We start from the raw sequence: 26,314 nt of genomic DNA, 5'->3' as shown, positions 1-26,314 counted from the left end.
CAAAAGAGGGCCAGCGAACCCGAGCAGCCATTGAATGGACAGCAGAACGAGAAGCAGACTTCCAAATGCTGAAGCAAAGGCTGACTGAGCCTCCGGTGTTAGGATACCCAGATTACAATCTACTCTTCATACTCTGCACCGATGCCAGCAAGCAGGGGTTAGGAGCTGTACTTTCCCAGCTTCAGAATGGAACTTATAGGGTTATAGGGTGATAGCCTACGCCAGCCGTTCCCTGCGAGAACAGGAACAGAACGACCTGAATTACAGCTCATTCAAATTGGAGTTCCTGGCGTTAGGCTGGGCTGTGACCAAAAAGTTCAAGGACTACCTAGCTGTTTCCTTCTTCACTGTCTTTACAGACAACAATCCCTGGGCGCATCTGGACACCGCCCGGGTTGGCGCCCTGGAGCAGCGATGGGCTTCCAGGTTAGCAAACTTCAACTTTACTATCAAGTACCAGGCTGGCAAGACCAACGACAATGCTGATGCTCTGTCTCGACTCGCTGATCAGTGGGAGGGACCCTCCACGGATGCTCAGTGGGAAGATGTGGAGATGCCAGCCTTTTATGCCCGGTTTGTGCGGCAAGAGGCCCAGAGAGTCTACTCCTTACCCTCAGAAGCAGTACCAGCTACCCCACCAGAAGAGTCTGTGCCACCGGCAGAAAAAGACCTCTGGATGAGTCTACAGGCTGATAGGCCATAGGAGAACTTCTGGACTATCTCTCTAGTGGGCGAGTGCCTGAAAGGATTCGTTGGAGGAGGGCCGATTGTCCCAATTGTGGTGCCAGAGGAAGACTCTGAGTATGCATCAGGGCCTGCTGAAAAGGAGAACTCTGGATCCTATCACCTATGACCACTCAATGACCAGATTGATTCCCCGGAGGGATGCCAAGATAGTGCTGGATATGTACCACGACCAGTCCGGACACTTCGGCACTCAGAAGACTGAGGCTACCCTACGGAAGCGCTTCTACTGGGTGAACATGAGGCCCGACATTGAGACCTGGTGCCGGGAATGCCCAGCCTGCGCCATTGCTCGAGGAAAGCGACACAATTAAAGGGCCCCTCTCCATCCCATTGTGAGCCAACAGCCCCTGGAGATCCTGGCTCTGGATCATGTGAAGTTGGAGCCCAGCAGATCCGGTCACACTTATGCCCTGACAATAATTGACCACTACACCAAGTTTGTGGTTGCAGTACCAGTCAGAGACTTGTCCGCCAGGACCACCGCAGCGGCCCTGTGGAAAAGCTTCATTCCCCCTTATGGCTGTCTGGATAAAATCCTTACGGATCAGGGAACTGCATTTTAGTTGCAAGTGTTCCAGGAGCTATGTACCCTCTATGGCTGCAAGAAGCTGAGGACCACAGCCTACCATCCTTAGGGCAATGGGCTCTGTGAGAAAATGAACCTGACTCTCATAAACATGCTGAGAACCCTGACCCCTTCAAAAAGGGCTGACTGGCTGAAGTTACTACTGGAGCTAGTATACCTGTACAATAATACTACCCATTGCTCCACAGGATACACTCCCTACTACTTGATGTTCGGGAGACATGGCCATCTCCCTGCAGATATGGCCTTAGACATGGAAAACCCCCATTCCCAATCTCTACTCCCTAAGACTGATTGGGTTCAGGAGCATCAGAGGTGTCTGGCGGATGCCAGGGAAATTGTGGATCTTCCGGTGGAAGAAGCCCGAGACAAACAAAAGAGAGACTTTGACCGCTATGCCTGCGCTGAGCCTCTTGCCCCCGGAGTGGCTAAAAAACAACCATCCCACCAGTAAGTTAGATGGGCGATGGGAGTGTTAGCCTTACCTAGTTAGGGACAGTCTCTCCCCCGAAGTCTACGAGATTTCAAGAGGAGACTGTCCATCCCTCCGGGTACACAGGAACCGGCTGCAGAGATGTCTGCGATCCTTCACCCCTGTGTCAACTCTGACCCCAACTTCCCATCCAAGAGCCCCATTGTGTTCATCCACTCCCAGTTTCCTTGAACTTGTGACTGTGCCTCAACTTTCTGTGGTTGTCTCTACCCCAGCGAGAGTCACTCAGGAGAGGTCACCGTCCCCGCCGTAGTCTCCAATGCTGCTGCCTGTGGGGGATGACCCTGTCCCAGAACCTGTTGCCCCTGTCGTCTCTGAGGAGCCTGTGATCCCTAGTCCAGTGCCTGATTCCGGAGACGACGACGAAGAAATGGTAATTTTCTCTCAACATGAACTCAGGAGATCTCAGAGAGAGATAAAGGGGAAACCTCCTGCGTATCTGCAGGAGTACCAGCTGTCCCAACACAAAGATCGGAAGCCGAAGGCCATATGCTTCACCAACCCTGAGGTACTCACTGCTACTAACTCCAACTCAGATATTGAGTAACCCCTGATGGGCTGCAGCCCTTACCAGGTACTGTGTATATATTGTATATATGACTTTGTCTGCTACTCCCAGTTGGGCTGAGCGCCCATATACCTTATAGAGCCAGAAACTTTCCTGAGACTCTTTCCCCTATTTATTTATCTCAGTCAAGAGACTTTCCTTGAACTGATTATCATTGTTATATGCTACATTAGCATCAACCTCTGCTGATGCTGAGACCTCTGTTAAGGACTCTGTCCCTCCACCACCGGAGGAGACCCTTCATCTTCCCTTTTTTCCCACATCTTGCACTTAACATTTTCATACGTTTTGCAGGATTGTAGTGGGACTGTGTTGGACAGTCTTTTATATGTTAATCCTGACTGCAAGCTTACGCCTAGAATCTGAGCTCAGTCATCGTGTGGCCTCTGTAAACTGCGGGTCTTTAGGGGACCGGGGTTGTTCATCCAGTAGCACCTAGATGTCATACACACAGGGTAAGACCATCAGACGCCAAGGAAGAAGAGTTTTCGAACAAATAGTCAGGCCCTGGTGCAAGGAGTGGATTACAGGACATGACACCACACCTTTCCCACATACAATTGGTTTAAGGGCGTTAGCTACCAACTGTCACATATGTTTGTATTTATGTACTTAGTCCAACACCAGCCCAGGTGCCTGTCTCCAGGATCATGGGTGGTTTGTCCCCTACAGCACTTCCTCGAGAGTGCAACCCATTCCATCCTTACCCCTACCAGCTGTTACACACCTGGACCCTCCGGAGGCCACCTGCTGCTGGACAGCGTTGGTTCTCTTTACTCCCATCTGGTCCAATAGTCGAGCCGTGGGCGGCTCTTTCAATTGCCCTGGGGGTATGCAACGTCCCTGCCAATGTGCATGGCAGAGAGTAGTTGCGAATAAGCCCTTTTACTACCCAGTACATATAGAGGTAATTGAGCAGCGGTAGATTCTGCCTGGATAGGCAAGGGTTAAGTATGTTTATGTTATCATCCAATGATGTTCCACTATTGTAACTGGTGTGTGATTGGAGGAGGAGACCACCTGACCAGGGATTAACTAAACCCTTAGTCACGGGAGGAGTTAAAACAAAGTTCCAGAAACTTCAGAGAGAGAGCACTTCTTGCGACCCAGCTCTGCTAGTCAGCAAATCTCTCAGGCCCAGCTCTCACCACATGAGAAGCTCCTAGGCCTCAGCAACTACAGACAGAGTGACACAGGACAAACAGGACAAAGCTGCAGCTTCCAGGATTGGACACAGCTACGCCCCAGCCTGCCCCTGCATCCAGGCTGGTGACCCAACTCCTGAGGTTCCTCTCCAAGATCACTCCAGTACTGCACTTGTACAGAATCGTTTGGCGTGTTGTTACCGTTGGTTGAATAAAGAACTGTAAGTTACTTTTATGCACAACATTGCCTCCGTCTGGTCCCTGCTACGGCTGTATCACCACCAAGGGCGACCCATCCATCTACCAGGGACACACACTGCAGACTCTAAGGGTTGCCCCAGGGGGAGAACCAGTACATCAGCCTCTCCCTCCATATCATTTCTTGCCAACACCACCTGCTGGAGACCTGCCAGGCTGAAGGACAACCCTCCGGTCCCCATACCAAGCACCGTGACACTAGCGTGCCTAGGCCGCAACCGCCAGCCACTCCGGTATTCTGGGCGCCAGCTGCCTGCAGGCCCCAAGAAAAGGCTAGGCCCCGGTGGGGGATGTTGCAAAGGGTTTGGGTGTTACTGGGGGTCTTGTTACTATTGTTACTATATAACTACAGGAGGACCAAGTTCTATTGTCTACTTGTTCGGTGACTCCTAGGCCATGATTAAGGGTTTTCTCACCTGAAATGCGTTGGGTTTATGGACTTGTTTGTGGACAATAAAGGTCACGGTGTCTTCTCAGGCTTAAGAGAGGTGACCCCTGCGGCCATATACCCCTCAGGTGTAGAGAGGTGACCGGTGCAGCCATGGGTGAGTTAGTCGCCCTTCATGTGGACATGTGACTAATAAACACGTGATTGAAGGTCTGGTACCTATATAGGATCTGGGTACTAATGGGGGAACAATTACTACCGGTAACCTAGGGGTGGGTCTCTATAGGTTCTGATTGAGGTCAGAGTTCAAAGATCTATGGTAGAAATTCACAGTCTGACACCAGAAGCGATTCAGAGCCACCAACCTCCTGGGTATGTGACAGGGGTCTGGCCCTGGATAATTAGGGTCACTGGTGTTACCTGAATGGTTCTCATACAGCATAGGATTCCTCCAAGTGTAGGTATCATGTCACCCACCCTGGTTCCTCGGGCAGTGGTGGAGGGGACGGGGCATGGTTGTCCCCATCAGTCTGATGTTACTTAAATGGACCATTGCTGGTTACAAGCATCTAGAAGGTCTGGTTATAGGTGAGGCCACGTCTCCAGGTGTACGTGTCATCTCCTGTCCTCCCAGAGACCCCTCATTGTCCTCCCAGAGACCCCTCATTGTCCATGGTTGTCCCCATCAGTCTGATGTTACTCGAGTATTTAGAAGGACCATTGCTGGATACAAGCTTCTAGAAGGTCTGGTTATAGGTGAGGCCACGTCTCCAGGTGTATGTGTCATCTCCTGTCCTCCCAGAGACCCCTCATTGTCCACGCTGCACCCTCCATTCATCGGGGAGGAGGGATAGAGAAGTGACTGGTAAACAAATCCCGGAATAAAGGTTCCAGGGAGCGGCCATTGTGTCCTGTGTTTGCTCACTATTCTGTGTATATATGAAATAATCGCAAACAAGTTTATCCTGAAACCTGAGCCGATGAGGAGATATGACATCAGGAAGGTCACCATGGAGGCACCAGCATCCTTACTGGAGGTTCTGCTCGGCTTATCTGATGGAGACCAAAAGTATGAGGCTGTTCAGGGGCGTAAACCACGGAGGTCCGGCCCATATCATAGCCACGCCCCCTAGGATGTCCAGTGATTCTGACTGTATGATAATCTGTCTGGATGCCCCCCATGTTAATAGATTTTGGGGTCACTGCTGAACCTTATGTGTTGATACCTCCACACTGTCATGCCACATGACCTGATAGGAATTACCCAGCATGCTCTCTCCCATTTAAGCTTTTGATGCCTCAAGAGACAAAGAAGACGACCCTAGTGGTTTCTCTGCGGTGGTTGCTCAGTCTTCTCGGGTTCTGTATCTTAAGCCTACGTTTGGCTTCTGTCACAGGTGGGAAGTCGTGTGGAGCAAATCCAAATCAGAAGCAGATTGGGCGAGAAATCACCTTGTCAAAATCTGGATCCAACCAATTAAAAGGACTACGACCCATGGTGTAGACGATCCCATAGTCAACGTTGCTGCAATCGATGACAAAAGGCCAACAAAAATTTTGGAACTGACTCCTCTGCTATGAGCCAAACAAAACAAGATGGCGGCACATCCTCGGGGTGCAGAGGGTGACTGGCCTTGCCCTTTGGTCCGACTTCTGGTTCTTACATGCCAGTTATGTGGTAGCCCCACCAGTCTGCACCCCCTCCTGCTATTGGACCTGCAGAACATGGACACATGTTTCCCTGTGGGGATCTGCCCTCTGTTGTCCATGGCCAGACAGAGAACGAGGTCGGGCAGTAACATTGTGAGATGCTGTCACATGCCGCAGGAGGCAGAACAATGAGGCCAGTGTCCCACGAAGATCACTCAAATATCACTGGACTGGGAGGATTCCCCGGGACCTGAAGGTCAAACCCCGAGGATGGAGGATGGTGAGGTGATTCTGCATTGCTCTATGGGTCAGAGACCCCACCGGCCACCAGGACAGCAGCAGCTCCAGGCTCAAGCTCCGGAATGGAAAAGTTTGGGTTTGGCCCTCAGACCCTCCCGCACGTCTCATAGTCCTCCGGCCACAGAACAAGCCCCAGTTTGTGTGTCTGGCCTTAGGGGAGCAAGTAACAAGGTGAGCAGGCTGCGGCACGCCACCAACATGTGTAAGGAAGCGCAGGGTTAACCCTCGCCTGACAGGGATCGTTATGATTCAAGTGTTGGATTTCTGCAAAACTAAGCAAGTAGTGATGTCTCCGGCAGATACAGAAATGATTGGACCCGAGTATAAAAGTACTTTCCCCACTGCCACACAACCCGGCCCCCACATCATCTAACCCGCAGGGGGCAGTGTCCTCCTATCACTCCTAGGGGTGACTGTCCTATACCATGGCCCCCACATCATCACACCAGCAGGGGGCAGTGTGTCCTCCTATCACTGCTAGGGGTGACTGTCCTATACCATGGCCCCCACATCATCACACCAGCAGGGGGCAGTGTCCTCCTATCACTTCTAGGGGTGACTGTCCTATACCATGGCCCCCACATCATCTAACCCGCAGGGGGCAGTGTGTCCTCCTATCACTGCTAGGGGTGGCTGTCCTATACCATGGCCCCACATCATCACACCAGCAGGGGGCAGTGTCCTCCTATCACTTATAGGGGTGACTGTCCTATACCATGGCCCCCACATCATCACACCAGCAGGGGGCAGTGTGTCCTCCTATCACTGCTAGGGGTGACTGTCCTATACCATGGCCCCCACATCATCACACCAGTAGGGGGCAGTGTGTCCTCCTATCACTGCTAGGGGTGACTGTCCTATACCATGGCCCCCACATCATCACACCAGCAGGGGGCAGTGTCCTCCTATCACTCCTAGGGGTGACTGTCCTATACCATGGCCCCACATCATCACACCAGCAGGGGGCAGTGTCCTCCTATCACTTATAGGGGTGACTGTCCTATACCATGGCCCCCACATCATCACACCAGCAGGGGGCAGTGTGTCCTCCTATCACTGCTAGGGGTGACTGTCCTATACCATGGCCCCCACATCATCTAACCCGCAGGGGGTAGTGTGTCCTCCTATCACTGCTAGGGGTGACTGTCCTATACCATGGCCCCACATCATCACACCAGCAGGGGGCAGTGTGTCCTCCTATCACTGCTAGGGGTGACTGTCCTATACCATGGCCCCCACATCATCACACCAGCAGGGGGCAGTGTCCTCCTATCACTTCTAGGGGTGACTGTCCTATACCATGGCCCCCACATCATCTAACCCGCAGGGGGCAGTGTGTCCTCCTATCACTGCTAGGGGTGGCTGTCCTATACCATGGCCCCACATCATCACACCAGCAGGGGGCAGTGTCCTCCTATCACTTATAGGGGTGACTGTCCTATACCATGGCCCCCACATCATCACACCAGCAGGGGGCAGTGTGTCCTCCTATCACTGCTAGGGGTGACTGTCCTATACCATGGCCCCCACATCATCACACCAGTAGGGGGCAGTGTGTCCTCCTATCACTGCTAGGGGTGACTGTCCTATACCATGGCCCCCACATCATCACACCAGCAGGGGGCAGTGTCCTCCTATCACTCCTAGGGGTGACTGTCCTATACCATGGCCCCACATCATCACACCAGCAGGGGGCAGTGTCCTCCTATCACTTATAGGGGTGACTGTCCTATACCATGGCCCCCACATCATCACACCAGCAGGGGGCAGTGTGTCCTCCTATCACTGCTAGGGGTGACTGTCCTATACCATGGCCCCCACATCATCTAACCCGCAGGGGGTAGTGTGTCCTCCTATCACTGCTAGGGGTGACTGTCCTATACCATGGCCCCACATCATCACACCAGCAGGGGGCAGTGTGTCCTCCTATCACTGCTAGGGGTGACTGTCCTATACCATGGTCCCCACATCATCACACCAGCAGGGGGCAGTGTGTCCTCCTATCACTCTAGGGGTGACTGTCCTATACCATGGCCCCCACATCATCACACCAGCAGGGGGCAGTGTGCCCTCCTATCACTCTAGGGGTGACTGTCCTATTCCATGGCTCCCACATCATCACACCAGCAGGGGGCAGTGTGTCCTCCTATCACTGCTAGGGGTGACTGTCCTATACCATAACCCCCACATCATCACACCAGTAGGGGGCAGTGTGTCCTCCTATCACTACTAGGGGTGACTGTCCTATACCATGGCCCCCACATCATCTAACCCACAGGGGGCAGTGTGTCCTCCTATCACTCTAGGGGTGACTGTCCTATACCATGACCCCTACATCATCACACCAGCAGGGGGCAGTGTGTCCTCCTATCACTTCTAGGCGAGACTGTCCTATACCATGGCCCCCACATCATCACACCAGCAGGGAGCAGTGTGTCCTCCTATCACTACTAGGGGTGACTGTCCTATACCATGCCCCCTGCTGGTGTGATGATGTGGGGGCCATGGTATAAGACAGTCACCCCTAGTAGTGATAGGAGGACACTGCCACCTACTGGTGTGATGATGTGGGGGCCATGGTATAGCACAGTCACCCCTAGAAGTGATAGGAGGACACACTGCCCCCTGCTGGTGTGATGATGTGGGGTCCATGGTATAGGACAGTCACTCCTAGCAGTGATAGGAGGACACACTGCCCCCTACTGGTGTGATGATGTGGGGGTTATGGTATAGGACAGTCACCCCTAGCAGTGATAGGAGGACACACTGCCCCCTGCTGGTGTGATGATGTGGGGGCCATGGTATAGGACAGTGACCCCTAGAGTGATAGGAGGACACACTGCCCCCTGCTGGTGTGAGGATGTGGGGGCCATGGTATAGGACAGTCACCCCTAGAAGTGATAGGAGGGCACACTGCCCCCTGCTGCTGTGATGATGTGGGGGCCATGGTATAGGACAGTCAACCCTAGCAGTGATAGGAGGACACACTCCCCCCTGTTGGTGTGATGATGTGGGGGTCATGGTATAGGACAGTCACCCCTAGCAGTGATAGGAGGACACACTGCCCCCTGCTGGTGTGATGATGTGGGGGCCATGGTATAGGACAGTCACCCCTAGCAGTGATAGGACACACTGCCCCCTGCTGGTGTGATGATGTGGGGCCATGGTATAGGACAGTCACCCCTAGAAGTGATAGGAGGACACACTGCCCCCTGCTGGTGTGATGATGTGGGGACATGGTATAGGACAGTCACCCCTAGCAGTGATAGGAGGACACACTCCCCCCTGTTGGTGTAATGATGTGGGGCCATGGTATAGGACAGTCACCCCTAGTAGTGATAGGAGGACACTGCCCCCTGCTGGTGTGATGATGTGGGGGCCATGGTATAGGATAGCCACCCCTAGCAGTGATAGGAGGACACACTCCCCCCTGTTGGTGTAATGATGTGGGGTCCATGGTATAGGACAGTCACCCCTAGAAGTGATAGGAGGACACACTGCCCCCTGCTGGTGTGATGATGTGGGGCCATGGTATAGGACAGTCACCCCTAGAAGTGATAGGAGGACACTGCCCCCTGCTGCTGTGATGATGTGGGGGCCATGGTATAGGACAGTCACCCCTAGGAGTGATAGGAGGACACACTGCCCCCTGCTGGTGTGATGAGTATAAGGGGCCACATAGAGTATTACACAAGTGCCCCACATAGATGGATGAGCATATACCAAGCTTGCACAGTCTCTGGGAGTCATTATAGAGCAGATGAAGCGGTGGCACCACCATGGACACATCTCAGCGCTGGATCTCACCAGTTCTCACACGCCCGGTGTCAGGTACGGCGTGGCTCTGTGAGACAGGTTCTGCAACTTCTACATAGTTTTTAGGTCACCAAACAAACAGAAGCGCCGCACCCCAGAGACAAATCCCAGAGAAGAAAGCGGGACACAACGATGGGGACACCCCCCCCCGACAACACCCCGGGAACCAGTGTGGAGCAGGCGCTAATGTGGTGCCCAGGGCGATCCTAATTATCTCTATGACATAGCGGCCAGAAGGATTAAGCCCTACATGACAGATGATAGAGCCTAGAGCGGTAATAGATCATTGATCTCAGGGTCTACATGACCGGTGACGGAGTGGTGGTCTCAGGGTCTACATGACCAGTGACAGAGTGGTGGTCTCAGGGTCCACATGACTGGTGACGGAGTGGTGGTCTCTGGGTCCACATGACCGGTGACGGAGTGGTGGTCTCTGGGTCTACATGACTAGTGACGGAGTGGTGGTCTCAGGGTCTACATGACCAGTGATAGAGTGGTGGTCTCAGGGTCTACATGACTAGTGACGGAGTGGTGGTCTCAGGGTCCACATGACCAGTGATAGAGTGGTGGTCTCAGGGTCCACATGACCAGTGATAGAGTGGTGGTCTCAGGGTCTACATGACCGGTGACGGAGTGGTGGTCTCAGGGTCTACATGACCGGTGACAGAGTGGTGATCTCAGGGTCTACATGACCAGTGATAGAGTGGTGGTCTCAGGGTCTACATGACAGCTGATGAAGTGGTGGTCTCAGGGTCTACATGACCAGTGACGGAGTGGTGATCTCAGGGTCTACATGACCGGTGACAGAGTGGTGATCTCAGGGTACACATGACCGGTGACGGAGTGGTGGTCTCAGGGTCTACATGACCAGTGACAGAGTGGTGATCTCAGGGTACACATGACCGGTGACGGAGTGGTGGTCTCAGGGTCTACATGACCAGTGACAGAGTGGTGGTCTCAGGATCTACATGACCAGTGACAGAGTGGTGGTCTCAGGGTCCACATGACCGGTGACAGAGTGGTGATCTCAGGGTCCACATGACCAGTGATAGAGTGGTGGTCTCAGGGTCCACATGACCAGTGATGGAGTGGTGGTCTCAGGGTCTACATGACCGGTGACAGAGTGGTGGTCTCAGGGTCTACATGACCGGTGACAGAGTGGTGATCTCAGGGTACACATGACCAGTGACGGAGTGGTGGTCTCAGAGTCTACAAGACCAGTGATGGAGTGGTGGTCTCAGGGTCTACATGACCAGTGACGGAGTGGTGGTCTCAGGGTCTACATGACCAGTGACGGAGTGGTGGTCTCAGGGTCTACATGACCAGTGACGGAGTGGTGGTCTCAGGGTCTACATGACAGCTGATGGAGTGGTGGTCTCAGGGTCTACATGACAGCTGATGGAGTGGTGGTCTCAGGGTCTACATGACCGGTGACGGAGTGGTGGTCTCAAGGTCTACATGACAGGTGACAGTGTGGTGAGCTCGGGGTCTCCATGTAAGATGACGATTCATAGCTTCATAGTTTCTATGATAGGTCATCGAGGGTTGATCTCAAGGTCTCCACGATAGATGATGGGGAGACGGCCTAAGGGTCTACATGACAGGTGACTGGGTGGAGAGCTCCTTCCTGGTCACTATGACAAATGACATGGTCTCCATGACAGGTGACAGGGTCGTGAGATCAGGGTCTCCATGACAGGTGACAGGGTTGTGAGATCAGGGTCTCCATGACCGCTATCAGGGTGGTGAAGTCAGGGTCTCCATGAGAGATGACGTAGTGGTGACTTCATGATTTCTATGACAGGTCACGGAGCGTTGATCTCAGGGTCTCCACCCTGAGGGTCTGCATTACAGGTGACTAGGTCGTAAGCTCATGGGTCTAACAGTTGAGAAGGTGGTGGGGATGGGGTGGAGATCTCAGGTTCTCCATGACAGGTCACAGGGCAGAGATCTCAGGGTCTCCATGACATGTGATGGAGGGTGGTCTCAGGGTCTACATGACATGTGATGGAGGGTGGTCTCAGGGTCTACATGACAGGTGATGGAGGGTGGTCTCAGGGTCGACATGACATGTGATGGAGGGTGGTCTCAGGGTCTACATGACAGGTGACCGGTTGGTAATCTCCGGGTCTCCATAAAGTGTGATAGAGCAGTGGCTTCAGAATCTACAAAACAGGCAATAGGGTTGTGGTCTTGTGGTACCTAGGGTGGGTTGGTTCTGAGGCAGCACCCTCAGTGACTCCCTGGTTCTCCTGGGTGCATCCATTGGACAATGCGTGTGGTGGTCCTGAGGACTAGTGAGGAGACTATGGGATTCTGTTATGACTTTTGGCTCAGATCACACCTTTGCGCGCTCTTTCACCTTCTCGGTCTGGTGACCGCCCTCCACCACTTCATTTATTGTCCTGAGGCTGTAGGTGGCCCTTCTGGGAAGACCTCCAGCAGGGTGATAGGGGGTGAATGTGGCTGTCAGGGTCCTCACCCCTCTGCGACTCCAGGGAGAACCCGGGGGAGTTATGGAGGATCAGGGATGAGTGGACCTTGTGATGGGTGAGAGAGAAGAATAACAGGTCCGCAGTCGGTGCCTCAGGCGCCTCCATGATATATAATGAGGCAGCGGCGCCGCTCATCAGAGAGACCTCACCCAGAGAGACTCCTAATTCCATCCCATAATAACCCTCGGAGCAGGGTAATTACAGGATGTGTAGGTATTACTGAGAGCGCAGGGGGCTAGCACCACCTGCTGGTCAGGACCTGAACACCATACAGCTACACCCACAACATTAGTGCCCCCTGCTGCTTCCATTGTGGGCTACACGCGGATGATTAACCCCTGGAAGGCAGGCAACGTCCATGGCCCGTAATCATTAATAAATCCAGAGAAGTGATTGCACAAAGGAAAGTTCCAGAGTTTTATCCCAGCCCCTTGTTCCTGCCCCAGGTTGACGATTTTGCTGCATCATCGTAGTCTTGAGAAAAAAATTTTCCAAAGAAGTCCCATGATAATTTCCTGAGTGCCCTCTATGGGGGAGTGTAGTGGGCACGCTCTGTGGCCTAAGCAGGCAGTAGGAGGAGGGGAGCTGTAACATCCCCTATATACTTCTGTGGTAGAGTGTAGCGGGCATGCTCTGTGACCTGTGCAGGCCGTAGGAGGAGGGGAGCTGTATATACTTCTGTATAGCAGAGGAGGGGAGCCCTATATACTTATGTGGTAGAGTGTAGCGGGCATGCTCTGTGACCTGTGCAGGCAGTAGGAGGAGGGGAGCTGTATATACTTCTGTATAGCAGAGGAGGGGAGCCCTATATACTTATGTGGTAGAGTGTAGCGGGCATGCTCCGTGACCTGTGCAGGCAGTAGGAGGAGGGGAGCTGTATATACTTCTGTATAGCAGAGGAGGGGAGCCCTATATACTTATGTGGTAGAGTGTAGCGGGCATGCTCCGTGACCTGTGCAGGCAGTAGGAGGAGGGGAGCTGTATATACTTCTGTATAGCAGAGGAGGGGAGCCCTATATACTTCTGTGGTAGAGTGTGGCGGGCATGCTCTGTGACCTGTGCAGGCAGTAGGAGGAGGGGAGCTGTATATACTTCTGTATAGCAGAGGAGGGGAGCCCTATATACTTATGTGGTAGAGTGTAGCGGGCATGCTCTGTGACCTGTGCAGGCAGTAGGAGGAGGGGAGCTGTATATACTTCTGTATAGCAGAGGAGGGGAGCCCTATATACTTCTGTGGTAGAGTGTAGCGGGCTTGCTCCGTGACCTGTGCAGGCAGTAGGAGGAGGGGAGCTGTATATACTTCTGTATAGCAGAGGAGGGGAGCCCTATATACTTATGTGGTAGAGTGTAGCGGGCATGCTCTGTGACCTGTGCAGGCAGTAGGAGGAGGGGAGCTGTATATACTTCTGTATAGCAGAGGAGGGGAGCCCTATATACTTCTGTGGTAGAGTGTAGCGGGCATGCTCTGTGACCTGTGCAGGCAGTAGGAGGAGGGGAGCTGTATATACTTCTGTATAGCAGAGGAGGGGAGCCCTATATACTTATGTGGTAGAGTGTAGCGGGCATGCTCCGTGACCTGTGCAGGCAGTAGGAGGGGAGCTGTATATACTTCTGTATAGCAGAGGAGGGGAGCCCTATATACTTATGTGGTAGAGTGTAGTGGGCATGCTCTGTGACCTGTGCAGGCAGTAGGAGGGGAGCTGTATATACTTCTGTATAGCAGAGGAGGAGAGCCCTATATACTTATGTGGTAGAGGGTAGCGGGCATGCTCCGTGACCTGTGCAGGCAGTAGGAGGGGAGCTGTATATACTTCTGTATAGCAGAGGAGGGGAGCCCTATATACTTATGTGGTAGAGTGTAGCGGGCATGCTCTGTGACCTGTGCAGGCAGTAGGAGGAGGGGAGCTGTATATACTTCTGTATAGCAGAGGAGGGGAGCCCTATATACTTCTGTGGTAGAGTGTAGCGGGCATGCTCCGTGACCTGTGCAGGCAGTAGGAGGAGGGGAGCTGTATATACTTCTGTATAGCAGAGGAGGGGAGCCCTATATACTTATGTGGTAGAGTGTAGCGGGCATGCTCTGTGACCTGTGCAGGCAGTAGGAGGAGGGGAGCTGTATATACTTCTGTATAGCAGAGGAGGGGAGCCCTATATACTTCTGTGGTAGAGTGTAGCGGGCATGCTCCGTGACCTGTGCAGGCAGTAGGAGGAGGGGAGCTGTATATACTTCTGTATAGCAGAGGAGGGGAGCCCTATATACTTATGTGGTAGAGTGTAGCGGGCATGCTCTGTGACCTGTGCAGGGAGGAGAAGGGGAGCTGTATATACTTCTGTATAGCAGAGGAGGGGAGCCCTATATACTTATGTGGTAGAGTGTAGTGGGCATGCTCTGTGACCTGTGCAGGCAGTAGGAGGAGGGGAGCTGTATATACTTCTGTATAGCAGAGGAGGGGAGCCCTATATACTTATGTGGTAGAGTGTAGCGGGCATGCTCTGTGACCTGTGCAGGCAGTAGGAGGAGGGGAGCTGTATATACTTCTGTATAGCAGAGGAGGGGAGCCCTATATACTTATGTGGTAGAGTGTAGCGGGCATGCTCTGTGACCTGTGCAGGGAGGAGAAGGGGAGCTGTATATACCTCTGTATAGCAGAGGAGGGGAGCCCTATATACTTATGTGGTAGAGTGTAGTGGGCATGCTCCGTGACCTGTGCAGGCAGTAGGAGGAGGGGAGCTGTATATACTTCTGTATAGCAGAGGAGGGGAGCCCTATATACTTATGTGGTAGAGTGTAGCGGGCATGCTCCGTGACCTGTGCAGGCAGTAGGAGGAGGGGAGCTGTATATACTTCTGTATAGCAGAGGAGGGGAGCCCTATATACTTATGTGGTAGAGTGTAGCGGGCATGCTCCGTGACCTGTGCAGGCAGTAGGAGGAGGGGAGCTGTATATACTTCTGTATAGCAGAGGAGGGGAGCCCTATATACTTATGTGGTAGAGTGTAGCGGGCATGCTCTGTGACCTGTGCAGGCAGTAGGAGGAGGGGAGCTGTATATACTTCTGTATAGCAGAGGAGGGGAGCCCTATATACTTCTGTGGTAGAGTGTAGTGGGCATGCTCCGTGACCTGTGCAGGGAGGAGAAGGGGAGCTGTATATACTTCTGTATAGCAGAGGAGGGGAGCCCTATATACTTATGTGGTAGAGTGTAGCGGGCATGCTCCGTGACCTGTGCAGGCAGTAGGAGGAGGGGAGATGTATATACTTCTGTATAGCAGAGGAGGGGAGCCCTATATACTTATGTGGTAGAGTGTAGCGGGCATGCTCTGTGACCTGTGCAGGCAGTAGGAGGAGGGGAGCTGTATATACTTCTGTATAGCAGAGGAGGGGAGCCCTATATACTTATGTGGTAGAGTGTAGCGGGCATGCTCTGTGACCTGTGCAGGCAGTAGGAGGAGGGGAGCTGTATATACTTCTGTATAGCAGAGGAGGGGAGCCCTATATACTTATGTGGTAGAGTGTAGCGGGCATGCTCCGTGACCTGTGCAGGCAGTAGGAGGAGGGGAGCTGTATATACTTCTGTATAGCAGAGGAGGGGAGCCCTATATACTTATGTGGTAGAGTGTAGCGGGCATGCTCCGTGACCTGTGCAGGCAGTAGGAGGGGAGCTGTATATACTTCTGTATAGCAGAGGAGGAGAGCCCTATATACTTATGTGGTAGAGGGTAGCGGGCATGCTCCGTGACCTGTGCAGGCAGTAGGAGGGGAGCTGTATATACTTCTGTATAGCAGAGGAGGAGAGCCCTATATACTTATGTGGTAGAGGGTAGCGGGCATGCTCTGTGACCTGTGCAGGGAGGAGAAGGGGAGCTGTATATACTTCTGTATAGCAGAGGAGGGGAGCCCTATATACTTATGTGGTAGAGTGTAGCGGGCATGCTCCGTGACCTGTGCAGGCAGTAGGAGGAGGGGAGATGTATATACTTCTGTATAGCAGAGGAGGGGAGCCCTATATACTTATGTGGTAGAGTGTAGCGGGCATGCTCTGTGACCTGTGCAGGCAGTAGGAGGAGGGGAGCTGTATATACTTCTGTATAGCAGAGGAGGGGAGCCCTATATACTTCTGTGGTAGCGTGTAGCGGGCATGCTCTGTGACCTGTGCAGGCAGTAGGAGGAGGGGAGCTGTATATACTTCTGTATAGCAGAGGAGGGGAGCCCTATATACTTATGTGGTAGAGTGTAGCGGGCATGCTCCGTGACCTGTGCAGGCAGTAGGAGGAGGGGAGCTGTATATACTTCTGTATAGCAGAGGAGGGGAGCCCTATATACTTATGTGGTAGAGTGTAGTGGGCATGCTCCGTGACCTGTGCAGGCAGTAGGAGGAGGGGAGATGTATATACTTCTGTATAGCAGAGGAGGGGAGCCCTATATACTTATGTGGTAGAGTGTAGCGGGCATGCTCTGTGACCTGTGCAGGCAGTAGGAGGAGGGGAGCTGTATATACTTCTGTATAGCAGAGGAGGGGAGCCCTATATACTTCTGTGGTAGCGTGTAGCGGGCATGCTCTGTGACCTGTGCAGGCAGTAGGAGGAGGGGAGCTGTATATACTTCTGTATAGCAGAGGAGGGGAGCCCTATATACTTATGTGGTAGAGTGTAGCGGGCATGCTCCGTGACCTGTGCAGGCAGTAGGAGGGGAGCTGTATATACTTCTGTATAGCAGAGGAGGAGAGCCCTATATACTTATGTGGTAGAGGGTAGCGGGCATGCTCCGTGACCTGTGCAGGCAGTAGGAGGAGGGGAGCTGTATATACTTCTGTATAGCAGAGGAGGAGAGCCCTATATACTTATGTGGTAGAGGGTAGCGGGCATGCTCCGTGACCTGTGCAGGCAGTAGGAGGGGAGCTGTATATACTTCTGTATAGCAGAGGAGGGGAGCCCTATATACTTATGTGGTAGAGTGTAGCGGGCATGCTCCGTGACCTGTGCAGGCAGTAGGAGGAGGGGAGCTGTATATACTTCTGTATAGCAGAGGAGGGGAGCCCTATATACTTATGTGGTAGAGTGTAGCGGGCATGCTCTGTGACCTGTGCAGGCAGTAGGAGGAGGGGAGCTGTATATACTTCTGTATAGCAGAGGAGGGGAGCCCTATATACTTATGTGGTAGAGTGTAGCGGGCATGCTCCGTGACCTGTGCAGGCAGTAGGAGGAGGGGAGCTGTATATACTTCTGTATAGCAGAGGAGGGGAGCCCTATATACTTATGTGGTAGAGTGTAGTGGGCATGCTCTGTGACCTGTGCAGGGAGGAGAAGGGGAGCTGTATATACTTCTGTATAGCAGAGGAGGGGAGCCCTATATACTTCTGTGGTAGAGTGTAGCGGGCATGCTCTGTGACCTGTGCAGGCAGTAGGAGGAGGGGAGCTGTATATACTTCTGTATAGCAGAGGAGGGGAGCCCTATATACTTATGTGGTAGAGTGTAGCGGGCATGCTCTGTGACCTGTGCAGGCAGTAGGAGAAGGGGAGCTGTATATACTTCTGTATAGCAGAGGAGGGGAGCCCTATATACTTCTGTGGTAGAGTGTAGTGGGCATGCTCTCTGACCTGTGCAGGGAGGAGAAGGGGAGCTGTATATACTTCTGTATAGCAGAGGAGGGGAGCCCTATATACTTCTATGGGAGAGTGTAGTGGGCATGCTCTGTGACCTGTGCAGGCAGTAGGAGGGGAGCTGTATATACTTCTGTATAGCAGAGGAGGGGAGCCCTATATACTTATGTGGTAGAGTGTAGCGGGCATGCTCTGTGACCTGTGCAGGCAGTAGGAGGAGGGGAGCTGTATATACTTCTGTATAGCAGAGGAGGGGAGCCCTATATACTTATGTGGTAGAGTGTAGTGGGCATGCTCTGTGACCTGTGCAGGCAGTAGGAGGGGAGCTGTATATACTTCTGTATAGCAGAGGAGGGGAGCCCTATATACTTATGTGGTAGAGTGTAGCGGGCATGCTCTGTGACCTGTGCAGGGAGGAGAAGGGGAGCTGTATATACTTCTGTATAGCAGAGGAGGAGAGCCCTATATACTTCTGTGGTAGAGTGTAGTGGGCATGCTCTGTGACCTGTGCAGGCAGTAGGAGGAGGGGAGCTGTATATACTTCTGTATAGCAGAGGAGGGGAGCCCTATATACTTCTATGGGAGAGTGTAGTGGGCATGCTCTGTGACCTGTGCAGGCAGTAGGAGGAGGGGAGCTGTATATACTTCTGTATAGCAGAGGAGGGGAGCCCTATATACTTCTGTGGTAGAGTGTAGCGGGCATGCTCTGTGACCTGTGCAGGGAGGAGAAGGGGAGCTGTATATACTTCTGTATAGCAGAGGAGGGGAGCCCTATATACTTATGTGGTAGAGTGTAGTGGGCATGCTCTGTGACCTGTGCAGGCAGTAGGAGGAGGGGAGCTGTATATACTTCTGTATAGCAGAGGAGGGGAGCCCTATATACTTATGTGGTAGAGTGTAGCGGGCATGCTCTGTGACCTGTGCAGGCAGTAGGAGGAGGGGAGCTGTATATACTTCTGTATAGCAGAGGAGGGGAGCCCTATATACTTATGTGGTAGAGTGTAGCGGGCATGCTCTGTGACCTGTGCAGGCAGTAGGAGGAGGGGAGCTGTATATACTTCTGTATAGCAGAGGAGGGGAGCCCTATATACTTCTGTGGTAGAGTGTAGCGGGCATGCTCTGTGACCTGTGCAGGCAGTAGGAGGAGGGGAGCTGTATATACTTCTGTATAGCAGAGGAGGGGAGCCCTATATACTTATGTGGTAGAGTGTAGTGGGCATGCTCTGTGACCTGTGCAGGCAGTAGGAGGAGGGGAGCTGTATATACTTCTGTATAGCAGAGGAGGGGAGCCCTATATACTTATGTGGTAGAGTGTAGTGGGCATGCTCTGTGACCTGTGCAGGCAGTAGGAGGAGGGGAGCTGTATATACTTCTGTATAGCAGAGGAGGGGAGCCCTATATACTTATGTGGTAGAGTGTAGCGGGCATGCTCTCTGACCTGTGCAGGCAGTAGGAGGAGGGGAGCTGTATATACTTCTGTATAGCAGAGGAGGGGAGCCCTATATACTTATGTGGTAGAGTGTAGCGGGCATGCTCTGTGACCTGTGCAGGCAGTAGGAGGAGGGGAGCTGTATATACTTCTGTATAGCAGAGGAGGGGAGCCCTATATACTTCTGTGGTAGAGGGTAGCGGGCATGCTCTGTGACCTGTGCAGGCAGTAGGAGGAGGGGAGCTGTATATACTTCTGTATAGCAGAGGAGGGGAGCCCTATATACTTCTGTGGTAGAGTGTAGCGGGCATGCCCTGTGACCTGTGCAGGCAGTAGGAGGAGGGGAGCTGTATATACTTCTGTATAGCAGAGGAGGGGAGCCCTATATACTTCTATGGGAGAGTGTAGCGGGCATGCTCTGTGACCTGTGCAGGCAGTAGGAGGAGGGGAGCTGTATATACTTCTGTATAGCAGAGGAGGGGAGCCCTATATACTTCTGTGGTAGAGTGTAGCGGGCATGCTCTGTGACCTGTGCAGGCAGTATGAGAAGGGGAGCTGTATATACTTCTGTATAGCAGAGGAGGGGAGCCCTATATACTTATGTGGTAGAGGGTAGTGGGCATGCTCTGTGACCTGTGCAGGCAGTAGGAGGAGGGGAGCTGTATATACTTCTGTATAGCAGAGGAGGGGAGCCCTATATACTTATGTGGTAGAGGCTAGCGGGCATGCTCTGTGACCTGTGCAGGCAGTAGGAGGAGGGGAGATGTATATACTTCTGTATAGCAGAGGAGGGGAGCCCTATATACTTATGTGGTAGAGTGTAGCGGGCATGCTCTGTGACCTGTGCAGGCAGTAGGAGGAGGGGAGCTGTATATACTTCTGTATAGCAGAGAAGGGGAGCCCTATATACTTATGTGGTAGAGTGTGGTGGGCATGCTCTGTGACCTGTGCAGGCAGTAGGAGGAGGGGAGCTGTATATACTTCTGTATAGCAGAGGAGGGGAGCCCTATATACTTATGTGGTAGAGTGTAGCGGGCATGCTCTGTGACCTGTGCAGGCAGTAGGAGGAGGGGAGCTGTATATACTTCTGTATAGCAGAGGAGGGGAGCCCTATATTCTTCTATGGGAGAGTGTAGTGGGCATGCTCTGTGACCTGTGCAGGCAGTAGGAGGAGGGGAGCTGTATATACTTCTGTATAGCAGAGGAGGGGAGCCCTATATACTTATGTGGTAGAGTGTAGCGGGCATGCTCTGTGACCTGTGCAGGGAGGAGAAGGGGAGCTGTATATACTTCTGTATAGCAGAGGAGGGGAGCCCTATATACTTATGTGGTAGAGTGTAGTGGGCATGCTCTGTGACCTGTGCAGGCAGTAGGAGGAGGGGAGCTGTATATACTTCTGTATAGCAGAGGAGGGGAGCCCTATATACTTATGTGGTAGAGTGTAGCGGGCATGCTCTGTGACCTGTGCAGGCAGTAGGAGGAGGGGAGCTGTATATACTTCTGTATAGCAGAGGAGGGGAGCCCTATATACTTATGTGGTAGAGTGTAGTGGGCATGCTCTGTGACCTGTGCAGGCAGTAGGAGGAGGGGAGCTGTATATACTTCTGTATAGCAGAGGAGGGGAGCCCTATATACTTATGTGGTAGAGTGTAGCGGGCATGCTCTGTGACCTGTGCAGGCAGTAGGAGGAGGGGAGCTGTATATACTTCTGTATAGCAGAGGAGGGGAGCCCTATATACTTATGTGGTAGAGTGTAGTGGGCATGCTCTGTGACCTGTGCAGGGAGGAACAGGGGAGCTGTATATACTTCTGTATAGCAGAGGAGGGGAGCCCTATATACTTATGTGGTAGAGTGTAGCGGGCATGCTCTGTGACCTGTGCAGGGAGGAGAAGGGGAGCTGTATATACTTCTGTATAGCAGAGGAGGGGAGCCCTATATACTTATGTGGTAGAGTGTAGCGGGCATGCTCTGTGACCTGTGCAGGGAGGAGAAGGGGAGCTGTATATACTTCTGTATAGCAGAGGAGGGGAGCCCTATATACTTCTATGGGAGAGTGTAGTGGGCATGCTCTGTGACCTGTGCAGGCAGTAGGAGGAGGGGAGCTGTATATACTTCTGTATAGCAGAGGAGGGGAGCCCTATATACTTCTATGGGAGAGTGTAGTGGGCATGCTCTGTGACCTGTGCAGGCAGTAGGAGGAGGGGAGCTGTATATACTTCTGTATAGCAGAGGAGGGGAGCCCTATATACTTCTATGGGAGAGTGTAGTGGGCATGCTCTGTGACCTGTGCAGGCAGTAGGAGGAGGGGAGCCCTATATACTTATGTGGTAGAGTGTAGCGGGCATGCTCTGTGACCTGTGCAGGCAGTAGGAGGGGAGCTGTATATACTTCTATATAGCAGAGGAGGGGAGCCCTATATACTTCTGTGGTAGCGTGTAGCGGGCATGCTCTGTGACCTGTGCAGGCAGTAGGAGGAGGGGAGCTGTATATACTTCTGTATAGCAGAGGAGGGGAGCCCTATATACTTATGTGGTAGAGTGTAGCGGGCATGCTCCGTGACCTGTGCAGGCAGTAGGAGGAGGGGAGCTGTATATACTTCTGTATAGCAGAGGAGGGGAGCCCTATATACTTATGTGGTAGAGTGTAGTGGGCATGCTCCGTGACCTGTGCAGGCAGTAGGAGGGGAGCTGTATATACTTCTGTATAGCAGAGGAGGGGAGCCCTATATACTTCTGTGGTAGAGTGTAGCGGGCATGCTCCGTGACCTGTGCAGGCAGTAGGAGGAGGGGAGCTGTATATACTTCTGTATAGCAGAGGAGGGGAGCCCTATATACTTATGTGGTAGAGTGTAGCGGGCATGCTCTGTGACCTGTGCAGGCAGTAGGAGGAGGGGAGCTGTATATACTTCTGTATAGCAGAGGAGGGGAGCCCTATATACTTATGTGGTAGAGTGTAGCGGGCATGCTCCGTGACCTGTGCAGGCAGTAGGAGGAGGGGAGCTGTATATACTTCTGTATAGCAGAGGAGGGGAGCCCTATATACTTATGTGGTAGAGTGTAGTGGGCATGCTCTGTGACCTGTGCAGGGAGGAGAAGGGGAGCTGTATATACTTCTGTATAGCAGAGGAGGGGAGCCCTATATACTTATGTGGTAGAGTGTAGCGGGCATGCTCCGTGACCTGTGCAGGGAGGAAGAGGGGAGCTGTATATACTTCTGTATAGCAGAGGAGGGGAGCCCTATATACTTCTGTGGTAGAGTGTAGTGGGCATGCTCTCTGACCTGTGCAGGGAGGAGAAGGGGAGCTGTATATACTTCTGTATAGCAGAGGAGGGGAGCCCTATATACTTATGTGGTAGAGTGTAGCGGGCATGCTCTGTGACCTGTGCAGGCAGTAGGAGGAGGGGAGCTGTATATACTTCTGTATAGCAGAGGAGGGGAGCCCTATATACTTCTGTGGTAGAGGGTAGCGGGCATGCTCTGTGACCTGTGCAGGCAGTAGGAGGAGGGGAGCTGTATATACTTCTGTATAGCAGAGGAGGGGAGCCCTATATACTTCTGTGGTAGAGTGTAGCGGGCATGCTCCGTGACCTGTAAAGGCAGTAGGAGGAGGGGAGCCCTATATACTTATGTGGTAGAGTGTAGCGGGCATGCTCTGTGACCTGTGCAGGGAGGAGAAGGGGAGCTGTATATACTTCTGTATAGCAGAGGAGGGGAGCCCTATATACTTATGTGGTAGAGTGTAGCGGGCATGCTCTGTGACCTGTGCAGGCAGTAGGAGGGGAGCTGTATATACTTCTGTATAGCAGAGGAGGGGAGCCCTATATACTTATGTGGTAGAGTGTAGCGGGCATGCTCCGTGACCTGTGCAGACAGTAGGAGGAGGGGAGCTGTATATACTTCTGTATAGCAGAGGAGGGGAGCCCTATATACTTATGTGGTAGAGTGTAGCGGGCATGCTCCGTGACCTGTGCAGGCAGTAGGAGGAGGGGAGCTGTATATACTTCTGTATAGCAGAGGAGGGGAGCCCTATATACTTATGTGGTAGAGTGTAGTGGGCATGCTCTGTGACCTGTGCAGGGAGGAGAAGGGGAGCTGTATATACTTCTGTATAGCAGAGGAGGGGAGCCCTATATACTTCTGTGGTAGAGTGTAGCGGGCATGCTCTGTGACCTGTGCAGGCAGTAGGAGGAGGGGAGCTGTATATACTTCTGTATAGCAGAGGAGGGGAGCCCTATATACTTATGTGGTAGAGTGTAGTGGGCATGCTCTGTGACCTGTGCAGGCAGTAGGAGGAGGGGAGCTGTATATACTTCTGTATAGCAGAGGAGGGGAGCCCTATATACTTATGTGGTAGAGTGTAGCGGGCATGCTCTGTGGCCTAAGCAGGCAGTAAGAGGAGGGGAGCTGTATATACTTCTGTATAGCAGAGGGGGGGAGCCCTATATACTTCTGTGGTAGAGTGTAGTGGGCGTGCTCCGTGACCTGTGCAGGGAGGAGAAGGGGAGCTGTATATACTTCTGTATAGCAGAGGAGGGGAGCCCTATATACTTCTGTGGTAGAGTGTAGCGGGCATGCTCTGTGACCTGTGCAGGCAGTAGGAGGAGGGGAGCTGTATATACTTCTGTATAGCAGAGGAGGGGAGCCCTATATACTTATGTGGTAGAGTGTAGTGGGCATGCTCTGTGACCTGTGCAGGCAGTAGGAGGAGGGGAGCTGTATATACTTCTGTATAGCAGAGGAGGGGAGCCCTATATACTTATGTGGTAGAGTGTAGCGGGCATGCTCTGTGACCTGTGCAGGCAGTAGGAGGAGGGGAGCTGTATATACTTCTGTATAGCAGAGGAGGGGAGCCCTATATACTTATGTGCTAGAGTGTAGCGGGCATGCTCCGTGACCTGTGCAGGCAGTAGGAGGGGAGCTGTATATACTTATGTGGTAGAGTGTAGCGGGCATGCTCTGTGACCTGTGCAGGCAGTAGGAGGAGGGGAGCTGTATATACTTCTGTATAGCAGAGGAGGAGAGCCCTATATACTTATGTGGTAGAGGGTAGCGGGCATGCTCCGTGACCTGTGCAGGCAGTAGGAGGGGAGCTGTATATACTTATGTGGTAGAGTGTGGCGGGCATGCTCTGTGACCTGTGCAGGCAGTAGGAGGAGGGGAGCTGTATATACTTCTGTATAGCAGAGGAGGGGAGCCCTATATACTTATGTGGTAGAGTGTAGTGGGCATGCTCTGTGACCTGTGCAGGGAGGAGAAGGGGAGCTGTATATACTTCTGTATAGCAGAGGAGGGGAGCCCTATATACTTATGTGGTAGAGTGTAGCGGGCATGCTCCGTGACCTGTGCAGGGAGGAAGAGGGGAGCTGTATATACTTCTGTATAGCAGAGGAGGGGAGCCCTATATACTTCTGTGGTAGAGTGTAGTGGGCATGCTCTCTGACCTGTGCAGGGAGGAGAAGGGGAGCTGTATATACTTCTGTTTAGCAGAGGAGGGGAGCCCTATATACTTATGTGGTAGAGTGTAGCGGGCATGCTCTGTGACCTGTGCAGGCAGTAGGAGGAGGGGAGCTGTATATACTTCTGTATAGCAGAGGAGGGGAGCCCTATATACATCTATGGGGGAGTGTAGTGGGCATGCTCTGTGACCTGTGCAGGGAGGAAGAGGGGAGCTAAGACATTACCTATAGACTTCTATGGGGGAGTGTAGTGGGCATGCTCTGTGACCTGTGCAGGGAGGAAGAGGGGAGCTGAGACATTACCTATATACTTCTATGGGGGAGTGTAGTGGGCATGCTCTGTGACCTGTGCAGGCAGTAGGAGGAGGGGAGCTGTATATACTTCTGTATAGCAGAGGAGGGGAGCCCTATATACTTATGTGGTAGAGTGTAGTGGGCATGCTCTGTGACCTGTGCAGGGAGGAGAAGGGGAGCTGTATATACTTCTGTATAGCAGAGGAGGGGAGCCCTATATACTTCTGTGGTAGAGTGTAGCGGGCATGCTCTGTGACCTGTGCAGGCGGTAGGAGGAGGGGAGCTGTATATACTTCTGTATAGCAGAGGAGGGGAGCCCTATATACTTCTGTGGTAGAGTGTAGCGGGCATGCTCTGTGACCTGTGCAGGGAGGAGAAGGGGAGCTGTATATACTTCTGTATAGCAGAGGAGGGGAGCCCTATATACTTATGTGGTAGAGTGTAGTGGGCATGCTCTGTGACCTGTGCAGGCAGTAGGAGGAGGGGAGCCCTATATACTTATGTGGTAGAGTGTAGCGGGCATGCTCTGTGACCTGTGCAGGCAGTAGGAGGAGGGGAGCTGTATATACTTCTGTATAGCAGAGGAGGGGAGCCCTATATACTTCTGTGGTAGAGTGTAGCGGGCATGCTCTGTGACCTGTGCAGGCAGTAGGAGGAGGGGAGCTGTATATACTTCTGTATAGCAGAGGAGGGGAGCCCTATATACTTATGTGGTAGAGTGTAGTGGGCATGCTCTGTGACCTGTGCAGGCAGTAGGAGGAGGGGAGCTGTATATACTTCTGTATAGCAGAGGAGGGGAGCCCTATATACTTATGTGGTAGAGTGTAGCGGGCATGCTCTGTGACCTGTGCAGGCAGTAGGAGGAGGGGAGCTGTATATACTTCTGTATAGCAGAGGAGGGGAGCCCTATATACTTATGTGGTAGAGTGTAGTGGGCATGCTCTGTGACCTGTGCAGGCAGTAGGAGGGGAGCTGTATATACTTCTGTATAGCAGAGGAGGGGAGCCCTATATACTTCTATGGGAGAGTGTAGTGGGCATGCTCTGTGACCTGTGCAGGCAGTAGGAGGAGGGGAGCTGTATATACTTC

The sequence above is a fragment of the Engystomops pustulosus genome, chromosome 7, assembly GCF_040894005.1.
Source record: "Engystomops pustulosus chromosome 7, aEngPut4.maternal, whole genome shotgun sequence".
Classification (NCBI taxonomy): Eukaryota; Metazoa; Chordata; class Amphibia; order Anura; family Leptodactylidae; genus Engystomops; species Engystomops pustulosus.
Note: the sequence above shows the minus strand (reverse complement) of the source record.